The sequence below is a fragment of the Sceloporus undulatus genome, chromosome 4 (assembly GCF_019175285.1).
Source record: "Sceloporus undulatus isolate JIND9_A2432 ecotype Alabama chromosome 4, SceUnd_v1.1, whole genome shotgun sequence".
NCBI classification, from domain to species: Eukaryota; Metazoa; Chordata; class Lepidosauria; order Squamata; family Phrynosomatidae; genus Sceloporus; species Sceloporus undulatus.
The window spans coordinates 81,953,047-81,964,216 of record NC_056525.1 but is presented as its reverse complement, the minus strand read 5'-3'; the positions used below and the strand labels follow the sequence as shown (position 1 = coordinate 81,964,216).

At 40.5% G+C, this 11,170-nt stretch overlaps 1 protein-coding gene across 1 annotated transcript in view; it reads right to left on the bottom strand.

Annotated features, from left to right (window-relative positions):
* Window positions 1–2,585: 2,585 nt before the first annotated feature.
* SHISAL2A (shisa like 2A) overlaps window positions 2,586–11,170 on the bottom strand; it is a 75,144-nt gene continuing 66,559 nt past the window's right edge. Inside the window, exon 4 of the mRNA XM_042463307.1 lies at window positions 2,586–3,478. The gene's annotated coding sequence lies outside the window, so the exon portion shown is untranslated. The remainder of the gene's footprint in view (window positions 3,479–11,170) is intronic.

Genomic DNA, 11,170 nt, shown 5'->3' with positions numbered 1-11,170 from the left:
ACACAAACACCAGTAATACCTGTGATGGTAGGGAATATAATCCCAAACCACTGGAGGCCTGTGGGTTCCTTACCCCTGCTTTAGCAAGCTCAAGAAATGGAACCCAGAGTAAAATTATGAAACATGATCCCAAAAGGGAATCCTTTATTTCCATTTTTATCCCTAGTACACCTCTGCACCTATTCAAGTACTGTAATCTCCATCTCATTGGCCCCAAGATCTGGGGAAAGTCTTTGAGTAATTGTTATTCAATTAAATTAACTTTTCAGATGTACCATGCCCATCCCTGATAGCAATATCCAATAGAAGCTTGGTGTCAACAGATTTGTTATGAAGTGATTTCTAAATAATCACTTACCTTTCACAACACAGAGGTTGTTTATAATTTATGTTGTCAACAAATGGGAGAGGAAAAGCATATATCAGATTTCTTTAGATCCTTCATTCATACTTTACCATTTGCTCAAAAGCAAGGAGCAAATGTTAAAGTATGAATGAGTCACTTTATAGGAAACCTGTTCTGAGCACTTGCAATTGCTCTTTTCATTATAGGAATGCAGGGCACCATTTATTTTTGAAGTCTCAAGGTCTCTTACTGATTTATCACTATGGATTCCATTAATGGAATCCAGTGGACTTTACCAGAATGACATTCTGTTCCTACCAGAAATAAAAGTTTCCAAGTTGCAAAAATCCATTATTAACTGTTAAAAAAAACCTTGAATTTATAGCGAGGAAAAGTCAGGCTGCTCCTATGTGCATTGAGATGGTTTGTCTAGCTGCCAGTGCTTGATAATGGCAACTGCTAGAAACTTGAAGTTGGCAATGCTGTTAAGGTATAATACATCAGTGCTTAACTATTCATTCTTAAATCTTGGCCATGGGTATTTAGGCTTCTCAAATAAGGAGCTATAATGCCTCAACTAACTGTGAGCCCCAGGGTTCCATAGGATGTAAATATAACAACTGAAGTGGAATCATAGTGTGATACATGTGTAGTGTGACGAGCTAAGACATGAGGGATGTTTCAGTCATTCATTTGTAAGCAACAGAAGCTTACATTTAATTTATTGTATCCTTATTTATGATGAGATAGAAGGATGCTGATGGTATGTTCTTCTTTGAGGGTAAACATATATTTTGACCTCCACTTAATCACATCAGAAAAAGTACTAGCATTACATTAATTTAGAAAATATCCATTGTTCCAAAATTAGATGACCATTATCTTGTTGATCATAATTGAATACCAAAGCTGACTGAAAAACTGCCAGCCAGCCCTCTGTCTTCTGCATTAGAAATTGTGGACAAATTGACCTATTGAAAAGCAGCATTCAAAAGGCATTAGTCTTTTTTTCCACTGGTAAGCCACATAGTTTTGTTTGTTGAAATTCTGTAAAAGTCTAACATTAGCTCTTTAGACATTTTGAACAGTGCACTTTAGAATTTGCCTCAGTGTGGAGCAGCTGTTAATGGATTCTGGGAACATTTCATATAGATGTATAAAAGCTTTTGCAAAATAACAGTACCTTTTGGAATTATTTGCTGTGAGCAGTAACTGTGGGACATGGATTTTGCTTTGGATTAGAGCAACCATACATAGAGTAGGTTGCGTTTTGGCCTAGATTTGACTAATAAATAAACATAAAAAGAAATTAAATTAATTTATAAGAGATTAGTGATAAACAAAATACCACTCTTGCCTCTACTATCTCCTGAGTTTTCCATCCCCTCTACCAATTCTCCTTGTCATGGCAAACCCAGGGCAAAAAGGAAAGGGGAAAGCAAGGAAAGTTCCTCTTTAAGGATTCCAAGGATTCCTTAGCTTGGTACCAAAACAAAGCAGAGGAGGAATAGGGGGCTGAGTAGTGGTGGTGGGGGAAACAGAGGAAATGCTTTGTTTTTGGAATCCAGAGAAGAAGAAGAAAGATTGGGGACATGTTCAGCTACACCTGATGCACTGTTATTTTTGCTTACTCTTCCTCCACTCCTTCTCAAGTCCAGGAACTCAGCTCTGTTGTCAAGCAAGCTATCTCAGGAGATTTAGGAAGAGTCGCTGCCATTCCCTTCATTTTTCCTCAGTAGTTCAGGTTGAGCTGTGCAACAACTGCTGCTGGACCACTGTGCTGGTGCCATCCCCAGCTGAGAGAGGAAAGACCTCTGGCTGTGTGACTGGCTGGCATCCTGACTGCTTCCTATATGAGGGCAGGTGATGGCAATGGAGCGAGATGGTAAGGCTTATTTATGCTGCTCCTTTCAGTCTCTGCCAGAGGCTTTTCCCTCACTTAGACTTATACAGTAATAACATTGGCTTTGGAAATTAAACACATCCTTTTTATCATTAATATACTGCTCTTGTATATCCCCTTTTCCACACCTATTGCCATGTAATTTGGCAGATAAAATCATGTGAAATAGGCTACCAAGCCTGAAAATTTCTTCTAATTCTACCAAGAAAGAAATTATTGATTGTTTCCAGTTATTATTTTTTTTAACGAAAGGTGTAAAGCATCTGTTTGTCTAAAACTTGCCAGGCTTAATTCCATTCTAAGTGGAAGGAACTAAGCTGTAATGGATTTGTTTTGAATAGAGATTTGATGGCCTGAGGGGGGAAACCCTACAAACATTCAGGGGGAAGAGATCTCAATTTTTTCTGAATTTTTTAAAAAAATGGATTATGAAATATTGGCTTTTTGAACGAGAAATAAAAAAAAAGAAGATAAGGTGTAAAAATATTTACTCTCCCCAAATCATTTTGAAAAACTGTATAAGAGGATGTATTTTATGTAAGTCTATATACAGTATCAGATAATTACAATTCCTGGCCTTGGTATCACTCCTCTCCCCTCTACTTTGTTTAATGGAAACAAGTGCATAATGTCTGCTTGACACTATGGAGAACTAATGGAGGCCAAATAATTTCTCTAATTACTAATGTTGATAATTTACAGTGCAGGACCTCATAGCATATAGTAATTTCAATTTGTAATTATATTCTGAATACACTATACTTTTAATATATCAGACATGATAATTTTCTGCCAAGATTAGCTATATATAGTGCATTTTATATTAACAAAGTAGAAAACTAACTTTCAATCTGTCAAGAGTGCTAATAGTGCACTTTTTAATTTTTCTAAAAGTTTCTATGTTTTCCTTTTTTAAAAAAAAACTTTAAAAACCCTCTATTTCATGGTCTCAAAATTTCCATCAGTTTTGCACCAGTAGCTTAGTATTTCTGACAATGTGTGTGTGTGATTTTTAAGGGGGAAAAACCCAGTCCCTCCCCAATCTAAAATTTCCAGAAATTGTACATTCAGAATCTGTTGAAGAAGAATCAGACCACTTCCAAAAATGCCCAGTCAGGCTCCAAACGTAATATGGCAGTCCATACAGCTTCCTAATGGCTTTCCCTCCTGATTTTGAGGTCCTTCCTTGTTATTGTGATGAATGGAACCTGGATGTCTACCATGGAATCCTGCCAAAAAATAATAAAAAATAAAAATGTTTGAGGAAGTAAAATTTAATTACAGTTGTAAACTAGCATACAAATGTATAACTATCCTAAGACAGAATGGCCCTTTCTTTTCTGACAAATAGGAAAGGGTGTTTTAGAGAATAGAGGGGAAAGGCGTTTGTAAAAGAAGTAGGACTGAAGCACTGGATTTGATATATTTTAAATTGCTCTGAGCAGTCAATGTGAGCTATTCTGTCACATCTTTGAAAGTCTCTTGCTAGTTTATTTATTTATCTATTTTAAAAACCTACGGTACTAATGTAACCTCAGCAAGGAGACAAGAGATGTCACTTTCTTGATGGCACCAGTGACAAGGGATATGTCACATGTGAATAGAAAATCACTTTCCAAATGCACACCTCCTTTGCTGCCTCCTTGTTTCACATAATCTGTACACAAATCACTTCCACACTTCATAAAATTCATGTACTTCTTTCCCTCTGGGGAGAAGTTTTAAAATTGCTTGAAGTGCCCCCCGGGAAATGCCACTCAGCTGTCAAGAAAGTTTTTAAAACTTTCATAGAAGGAGACAAGAAAGTCAAAGTTTGTAAAGTATTTGTGAAGTCGAAGGGTTTCATGGCCAGCATTCATAGATTTTTGTGGGTTTTTCAGGCTATGTGGCCATGTCCTGGCGAAACATCAGGAAGAAACTCTTCTAAAACATGGCCACATAGTCCGAAAAACCCACAAAAAACTATGTAAAATATTTGTTTGTTTCACTCATTTGCTTGTTTTAAATCAACTGACATTTGAAACTTTGTCAGAGAGCAAGGAGGGAAAAGTCACTGATTTAATTAGGTTGGACTCGCTTTGTCTGCGATGTACATTTTTATATCTCCATCTCATCTACTTTTCAACAGTGTTGGCCACCCTTAGGCCAGTCCAACTGATTTCTAGCTGTATGCCTGCTTGCTCCATTCCTGTCCTCAAAACTAGTGGTTTCAGTAATTCCCATCCTTAAATGTAAAAGGAGCATTTTGCTTCAAAATCTGCAGAACCAAGTCCTGTTATGTAAGCCTGATGCCACAAATTGCTTTTGTAGCACCCACTGACATCTTCAGTTGCCAATGATCCCTCTCATCCACCTCTGTAGCTGGCCTTGGTTCTTGGCAAGACTTGCCTTCAATCAGGTGCTATCTGCCTCTCTTCTCCCATTGTATGGATCATCAGATCTTCTGGAAAACAGGTACTTGCCTTTCTCTTTCTCTCTCTGAATAAACTTGAATAAGATGACTTTTAATAACATGAATATCAAAAGGCTTAGCATTCAAATAAAGAACAGCAAAGTAGCCCAATTTCTTAAGAGAGAAGATGGAACATTGCATTTCTCCCACCCATTGCATAAGGACCAACATTCTCAAGTCTGAATTTAGGGAAAATATCTACCTCTTTTACAGGTACCAAAGCTGTAGCCGTGGTCATTTATATTAAATCAATTATATGCTTTACCTCAGGGGGGGAAATTATTCAAGTGGGAAATTTGTTATTGTGAAGGCGGTAATAGAAGAAGCAAGAAAAATAATTTTGATAAAAATGCCATTCACTGGCAAGATCAGTTTTACAGTCCTTTTAAAGTGCCTTCATTTAAGTAGAGGAGATTGACTGACAGGGGCAATGAACCCTGGTAGTAAAGGTTTCGCTAGAACATAACTTTTTAAAAATAATTTGTTTCATTATTCTTTATAAGCCACCCCCCCAAATAATTTGTTTCCATTAGCTTTTCATGGGGTTCAAATGACATGTTACCATACTACTTTTGTTCCCTGATGGTTAGGTATGGTATGTAACTATACAAGCTGATTGGAGGGGCTCTAATTTTTTTGCTTTTTAAAAGGGACTGCACTGATCAAAGCAGAACAGAACCTATCAGGTCCAGCCAGCGGTATTCTGTTTAGAGTAGACTAGAATGATACAATATTCTAGTTACTCTACAAAGTCTGCCTGCCATTCATCAATCACTTTTCTGGACCATTTTCACATTACTCAGTTATAGCACTATGATTTCATTTTAACTATCATGGCAACATCCTATGGAAACTTGGAATTTGCAGTTTAGGGAGGGATATACAAGCCCTGAGATTCCATAACCATGACAGTTAAATGGAATCAAAGTACTACAGTGGGCCCTTGGTATCCTCTGGGTTTGGTTCCAGGACACCCCATGGATACCAAAATCCATGGATGCTTAAGTCCCATTGAATGTAATGGCATAATAAAATGGTTTCCCTTAAATAAAATGGCATAATCAGAGTTTCTTTTTTGGAATTTATATATTTTGGGAATCCTGCTGCTCCAGAAAATAGGACCTGGAACAATGGATTCAAGCAACAGGAAAAGGTATTCCACCTCAATATTAGAAAGAACCTCGTGACAGTAAAAGCTGTTTGACAGTGGAACACACTTTCTCAGAGAGTGGTGGAGTCTCCTTCCTTAGAGGTCTTTAAGCAGAGGCTGGATGGCTATCTGTTGGGGTGCTTTTATTGAGAGTTCCTGCATGGCAGGGGTTGGACTGGATGGCCCTTGTGGTCTCTTCCAACTTTCTATTATTCTATGATATTTTAAAAAATATTCTAAAAGTATTTTCAAGCCATGTATACTTGAATCCGTGGATAAAATATCGGTGGATATGGAGGGCTGACTGTATAATTGTGTGGTGTGAAAGGACTCCAGGAATGTTTTAGTTTGGTGGTTCTCAGCCTTGGGTCTTTTAGGTATTTTTGACTTTATTTCCCAGTTGGCCCTCTGTATGCACAGATTTTTTTTATCCACATATTATAGTTATTATTATTATTATTATTATTATTAAGCTTTATTTATATAGCTCTGTAAATTTACACAGCATTGTACATACAATCTTTTAATTAGACGGTTCCCTGCCCTCAGGCTTACAGTCTAAGAAGACATGACACAAAAAGAGAAGTGAATGGTGGTGGGGAAGGGGATCAGGTCCTGGAGTTCATCTCTCCCTCTGAAGCCTGGACCAAGGCAGATGGACTGGAGGGAGGGCTCTGTTTCTTAAGGATAAGCCCGATGGCGTTGGGCCTGCCATTTCACTCACTCCAGGCTGGATGGCTTGCCTTTCTGGTGGATGGTGGGGTGGGCTCTTCTTTCAGAGAAGGCCTGATGGAGCTGGGATCCCTTTCTCCCTCTGGATGATGATGGATGGAGGGATGGGCTCTTCTTTCAGGGAAAGCCTGATGGAGCTGGCTTACCCTTCTCCCTCTCTGCATGATGGTGGATGGAGGGGTAGGGTGGGGTTATTAAATACAAGAGCATAATATAATGGTGTCCCTTATATAAAATGGGGAAAAAAATCAGGTTTGCTTTTTGGAATATATATATATATATATATATATATATATATATATATATGAACATTTTCAAGCTGCGGATGGTTGATTCTGTGGATAAAGAATCCATGGATATGGAGGACCAGCTGTAATTGTACCCAATTGACCTAAATTTAGTGCAAGTTCTTGGCATGTGGGGGCCTGGGGGATATTGCACCTTATACCCTGAGAGAAGCAGTGATCAAAGCAATCTGTCCACTATGTGGAATGATAGCAAATAAAGTGAGGTTATAAAATGAGGAAGGTAATAAGGAGGAAAGTATCAGCATGGTTTTGGGGCTTGAGTGTTGGAATAGGACTCTGGAGATCAGTGATTTGTGGTTGATGTATGTCTTTCCAACCCTAAAGTGAACCTATCATGGATTTTCTTTGTTTAGAGGGGCTTTGCCTTTGCTTTCCTCTGAGACAGAGAGAGGACAAATCCTGCCATGATAGATTCGCCTGAGGGTCACCAGAAGTCAGAAACAACTAGAAGGCAAACAACAATAAACAACAACAAGTATTTTTGAAATGATTGACAAGCAGATGTGCAGGGAGTAGAGACTGGAAGCTTCGAGGTCAGTCCAATCAGAATGGCTGTTATAGGGTTGAAAGGAGGGGAAATCCTAGGATACTGGTAAAGCAAAAGTGGAGTTTATTACCAAAGGAGTCAGTTTCAAAGGAAAGTATCAGAAGGTAAGTGACGTACAAGAATTAAATGTCTGAATGCAAAACATTGAAGAATGATAGACAATTTCTCAACAGAAGTTGACTTCAAGGAAATTATCACAAGGTAAGTGTTTTGCAGAACATTTGAGAATTATTGAGGACATTTCAGCAGAAGTGATCTTCAAAGAAACCATCACAAGGACTGAAGCTGCAGAATGCAAGAAAGCTGGGAATATCTGCGCGCAGCATCCCATCACTCACAACAAGGTGAAGCAAAAGTTTTGTTTCTAAAAATTCTGGAAGCCATTTGCAACATCACCCATGCCGTTTCAGGCACTATAAACATTGCATAATAAATTGTTTTCTTTCCAGCATATCAAGTGAAGCTTCATGAAACCCTCCTCATGGCTGGTAGATATGAACGGCTGAAGCTATGCACCTATTAGAACCACCATTTATAGAAATATCCATCAATGCCATGACTTCCATTGTGATGCGCTTATTTTCTATGGCAGTTAGAGCTGTTCAAGATACCCAGGAGGAGGCAGTTAACTGCTGACACATGTCAAGAAAAAAGCAGCATAGGTATTTCAAGTTCTTATTTTAGCCTTCCTTCTGGGAAGGGAAGCATGGGAATATATCACATGGGGCTTTGGGGGAATATTTGGAGCTCAGATCCGGGGTGACTGCAGATCCACAATGCGAATTCACATTATAACGTGAATGTGTTATCAGACGAGATTCCTTTCTATGGGCGCTCCTTCCGTGATGCTTCCACAGTGATTCGAAAATGACCCCTCATTTTGGTAAAATCGGAAAAAAGTGAATTTACAGAATTCGCTTTCAAGCTCACTTTGATTTCACTTCAAATTGGTCTGGTGTGGAAGATCACTCCGATGTTGCCCCCCTTGGCCCCCTGCGTCTTGCTCCTTCATCCCCCTTCTCCTCCTTCATGCCATCTCCTCCTCTCTCCAACCCTGCAACCTATCCCATCATCCCCTGCCTTCTCCTCCATCCGAACCCTGGCCCCAGTGACCCCCTGCAACCTATCCCATCATCCCCTGCCTTCTCCTGCATCTGAACCCTGGCCCCAGTGACTACCTGCGACCTATCCCATCATCCCCTGCCTTCTCCTGCATCCGAACCCTGGCCCCAGTGACCCCTGCAACCTATCCCAAGGTCCGTCTTAAGGCAACTACCCAAATCCCCCCCCAGGGGTGGAGGACCTATTAGGATGGTCCACCCTCGAAGGCTGATGGAACCCAAAAGGTTCCAAGAAGCCTTAGAGGGGTTTATGGTTGGATCTGACAGCGATTCTGTTGATGCCCTGACCAACATCTGGGATAACAACCTCTCCAGGGCTAGACACAGTATCGCTCCTAAGCGTCCTTTCCAGCCCGCTTCTAATAAGAAACCCTGGTATACAGATGATCTCCGGGAAATGAAGCGAGCCGCGCAACGACTAGAGCACAGCTGGCGGAGACACCACTGCTTATCTGACAAGACACTCCATCAGGTTCTTTTGAAGTCCTATGGAGTGGCAATAGGTGCAGCAAAGAATTCTTTCTATGCTGCACATATTGCATCTGCAGAGTCACGTCCAGCAGAGCTGTTCAGGGTCATGAGGGAGCTGACTCAGCTTCCTCCCACTCTGAACCCTATTTTAGAACCAACTAAGGCCTGCTGTGATGATTTTAACTTCTTCACAGATAAAATCTCTCAGATAAGGGCTGATCTCGATGCTGGCATTTCAACAGAAACAACAGAAGAGGTATCCAGAGCTTCCGTGGACTCCATTAATCTGGATCACTTTGAGTTTGTTCATACCGATGAAGTGGACAAGCTTCTTGGAAGTGTTAGGAATATGACGTGCTCTCTTGATCCCTGTCCTTCTTGGCTGACAGCCCAGGGTGGTGATGCTGTGACATCATTAATACAACGTATAATTAATGCATCATTCAGGGAGGGAAAATTTCCATCTAGTTTAAAATTAGCAACAGTTAAACCATTGCTCAAGAAACCCTCCCTAGACCCTCTGGTAAGAAATAACTACAGACCGGTCTCATTATTGCCATTTTTAGGTAAGGTGATCGAGAGAGCGGTCGCCTTCCAACTCCAAGCAGTTTTGGATGAAACCGATTATCTGGACCCATTTCAAACTGGCTTCAGAGCAGGATACAGCATTGAGACTGCCGTGGTCGCCTTAGTCAATGATTTCCGTCTGAGCATCGACAGGGGAAGTATGACCTTGTTGGTGCTTTTGGACATCTCAGTGGCTTTCGATACCATTGACCACGGTATCCTTCGGGAACGCCTGAGAGAGTTGGGCATCGGGGGCACTGCGCTCCAGTGGTTCCATTCCTACCTCTCGGGCAGATTCCAGATGGTGCAGTTGGGGGACACTTGCTTCCCTAAGAGGGAACTGACATCTGGTGTCCCTCAGGGAGCAATCCTGTCCCCCACTTTGTTTAACATTTACATGAAACCTCTGGGAGAGATTATCTGGAGACGTGATGACACCCAAATATGTTTCTCTGTGTCTCCAACTGATGCAGTGACTAAGGATGGAGTCTCTCCTCTGAATGCCTGCCTGGAGTCAGTAATGGGCTGGATGAGGGAAAACAAACTAAGTCTGAATCCAGAGAAAATGGAAGTACTGGTGATAGGTTCCCCAGGCCCAGGGAAGGAAATTTATCCACCTGTCCTGGGTGGGGTCACACTTCCCCGAAGGACGAAGTTCGCAGTTTAGGAGTACTTCTGGACTCGTCCCTTCAGTTGACATCTCAAGTAGATGCAACGGTCAGAAGTGCTTGCTATCAACTTTGGTTGATACGCCAACTGCAACCCTACCTGGGCCAAAGGGACCTTGAAATGATGGTACATGCTCTGGTAACCTCTCGCTTAGATTTCTGTAATGTGCTCTACATGGGGCTACCCTTGTACCAAGCGCGGAAGCTTCAATTAGTACAAAATATGGCAGCCAGATTAGTCACCGGTGCATCCAGGTTTGACCATATATCACCTATTTTGAAAGATCTTCACTGGCTGCCTATTTGCTTCCGAGCACAATACAAGGTGTTGGTTATTACCTATAAAGCCCTATATGGCTTGGGCCCGAGTTACTTGAGGGACCGCATCTCCCCATATAATCTGCCCCACACACTTAGATCATCCGGGAAGAACCTGTTGGAAATACCATCTTCCAAGTATGTTGCCACATCCCAGATGGCTTTTTCATTAGCAGCCCCGAGGATCTGGAATAGTCTTCCCGATGAGCTCCGTCTTATGACCCCCTTGGAATCATTTAAAAAGAGCCTTAAAACCTTTCTCTATTGTCAAGCCTTCCCCCCCTAAAGAATGAAGCTTGTATCTCTGATGCCATCGATTCTCTGCCTACCCTGAATATATATGTTGTATGATTGTTTTTAGAGTTTTTATACTATGGATTTTATTTATGAGATTGTTTGTAATGATTTTTAATAGTCTGTAACCCTGCTTTGATAATAATTATTAATAATAATTTGTTTTATTTATATACCGCTATTCCAAAGATCATAGCGGTGAACAGCTATGGGAGAGGCGGGAAAACATAAATAAAATTTATTATTATTATTATTATTATTATTATTATTATTATTATTATTATTATTATTAT